Below are 2,853 nucleotides of genomic sequence, written 5' to 3'. Positions count from 1 at the left end.
CCTCTTTCAAGATTACAGATTTTAACTGGGATTAGTTACAAGCTAGAAAAAGTGTTGCTTGAAGCCAGAAAGGGATTGTATATGCATGCTGTTAAAATGGTCAGAAAAGGTTTTTGACAATAAAATTGTGCAAATTTTACATGCATCCACTTGTACCATTTGAGATTTGTGTGCCTCAAACAGTGCCATGGTCGAGTTAAAGAGAGAATGTAGCCAACATGTGTTCAAAATATTTTCCCAAGTAATTCTATGATAATCATGAAATTTCAGTGCCTTTGTTCCTGCAACAAGTTCTTATGCTACATATAAAAAGAACTGATAAGTTTCAAATTAGGCATGCTAACCATAACACTTTTCAATTGGAAAAGCTGCAGAGCACATTTCCCTAGAAAAATGTTCACTTGCCGTGATACACAAATATGAGCAAACTGCAAAGTCCCTAAAATAGCAGGTGTAAGTTTATGTCCAGAGGGCACCACTATCCTCTTAAATACGCAAAAGAACAAGTTTTTCGGGGTTTATAACACGGAATGGTAGTCACCGCAGCTGCTGCTATAGCTCTCCTCATTGTTCGACAACCTTACACCTCTGTTTTGGTTTTCATTTCCCCACAGTCCTGGAGACTATGATTTTCTCAACAACCTCCTCAAAGGCACACTGTACACCATCACATGTTTTTGGACTTGCCTCTGTGAACAACATGGAATGTTTTCGGGCAAGCTTGTGACCCTCATTTCTCTCAACTTCCCTGTTTTCCGTATCAATGTTGTTTTCTACTAACATTTAAACCATAGGTAGGCAAACTAAGGCCCGGGGGCCAAATCTGGCCCAATCGCCTTCTAAATCTGGCCCATGGACGGTCCAGGAATCGGTGTGTTTTTACATGAGTAGAATGTGTCCTTTTATTTAAAATGCATCTCTGGGTTATTTCTGGGGCATAGGAATTCGTTAATTTTTTCCCCTTCAAAATATAGTCTGCTCCCCACAAGGTCTGAGGGACAGAGGACAGGCCCCCTGCTGAAAAGTTTGCTGACCCCTGATTTAAACTATATCATTTATTGTGCTTTGTGTTTCTAATTCAGTTAGCCAGTTGTCTGGTTTTGCAAAAGCGTCTCTTCTTGTGACATTATAAACTAACAGAACACGCTGTGCTCCTCTGTAATAGCTGGGTGTTAACGTTCTGAACCGTTCCTGACCGGCTGTGTCCCAGATTGCTAGTTGAACCTTCTTTCCATCCACAGATACTGTTTTCACTTGCAAGTCGACACCTAGGCTTGTCAAAGCCACTCTCACCGATGATGAGGATCTTCAGCATGGTCAAAATATCCTCGTCCATCCAGAGCTGTCTTCCCCATTGGGCTTAGTGGTGCGTTGCACCTCTCGGGGTGCCCCAGCAAGTGGGGGAGCTGCGCGGCTTTGCCAGTGGGCTCCCCTTTCTCTGCACACCCGCCAGCTGTGTCCTGTCAACCATATGGCTGGCGGGCGTGCAGGGATCCGGCCCAATCACCTTCTAAATCCAGCCCACAGACAGTCTGGGAATGAGTGTGTTTTTACATGAGTAGAATGTGTGCTCTTATTTAAAATGCATCTCTGGGTTATTTCTGGGGCGTAGGAATTCGTTAATTTTTTTCCCTTCAAAATATAGTCCGGCCCCACACAAGGTCTGAGGGACAGTGGACCGGCCCCCTGCTGGAAAAGTTTGCTGACCCCTGGTGTAGACAATATTGACTTAGATGGACTTATGCTTTGTGTCAGTATAAGGCAACTTCCTTCTGGAAGAAATATCAACAACCTCAGATATGCAGATGACACAACCTTGATGGCAGAAAGTGAGGAGGAATTAAAGAACCTTTTATTGAGGGTGAAAGAGGAGAGCGCAAAATATGGTCTGAAGCTCAACATAAAAAAAACGAAGATCATGGCCACTGGGCCCATCACCTCCTGGCAAACAGAAGGGGAAGAAATGGAGGCAGTGAGAGATTTTACTTTCTTGGGCTCCATGATCACTGCAGATGGTGACAGCAGTCACGAAATTAAAAGACGCCTGCTCCTTGGGAGAAAGGCGATGGCAAACCTAGACAGCATCTTAAAAAGCAGAGACATCACCTTGCCAACAAATGTCCGTATAGTTAAAGCCATGGTTTTCCCAGTAGTGATGTATGGAAGTGAGAGCTGGACCTCCCAAGCCTCCGCGGGAGGAGAGCGATCCCCACAGAGGCTTCGGAAAAGGTTGACCACTCTGGGAAATGGGGGGGCGGAGGGATCTTTGCACCACGGCACCGGTTATGCTTAAGACAGCCCTGCGTCCATCCCAAAAACCAGGGGCCTCGGCCCGACCAATCCAGTTCCTCAGTCCCTGCTACACAGACTGCCATGTCTGCCATGTGGGGTTTATTTTCATCAGAGAAATGTTGGAGGCTATGCAATTATTATTATTATTATTATTATTATTATTATTATTATTATTATTATTATTTTATACCCCGCCCATCTGGCTGGGCTTCCCCAGCCACTCTGGGCGGCTTCCAACAAAATATTAAAATTCCTTAAACAGGGCTGCCTTCCGATGTCTTCTAAAAGTCTGGTAGTTGTTGTTCTCTTTGACATCTGGTGGGAGGGCGTTCCACAGGGCAGGTGCCACTACCGAGAAGGCCCTCTGCCTGGCTCCCTGTAACTTGGCTTCTCGCAATGAGGGAACCGCCAGAAGGCCCTCGGCGCTGGACCTCAGTGTCCGGGCAGAACGATGGGAATGGAGACGCTCCTTCAGATAGCTTTATAGCTTTATAGACCCAGTGGAACCCTATTGGCCTGTTGTGCCACCTGATCCCTGCTGAACTGGACACTGCAACACCC

At 45.8% G+C, this 2,853-nt stretch overlaps 1 pseudogene across 1 annotated transcript; it reads right to left on the bottom strand.

Annotated features, from left to right (window-relative positions):
• Positions 1-518: 518 nt before the first annotated feature.
• On the bottom strand, positions 519-1,336 carry LOC309342746 (ras-related protein Rab-18 pseudogene; annotated as a pseudogene). The gene is made up of 2 exons: positions 1,035-1,336; positions 519-776 (listed from the first exon to the last, which is right to left on the bottom strand). The product of its transcript is annotated as a ras-related protein Rab-18 pseudogene (transcript).
• Positions 1,337-2,853: the final 1,517 nt, after the last annotated feature.

The sequence above is a fragment of the Podarcis erhardii genome (genome assembly GCF_964252035.2).
Source record: "Podarcis erhardii genome assembly, chromosome: 5".
Classification (NCBI taxonomy): domain Eukaryota; kingdom Metazoa; phylum Chordata; class Lepidosauria; order Squamata; family Lacertidae; genus Podarcis; species Podarcis erhardii.
The sequence above is the reverse complement of the archived record's forward strand: the minus strand, read 5'-3'. Positions and strand labels throughout refer to the sequence as shown.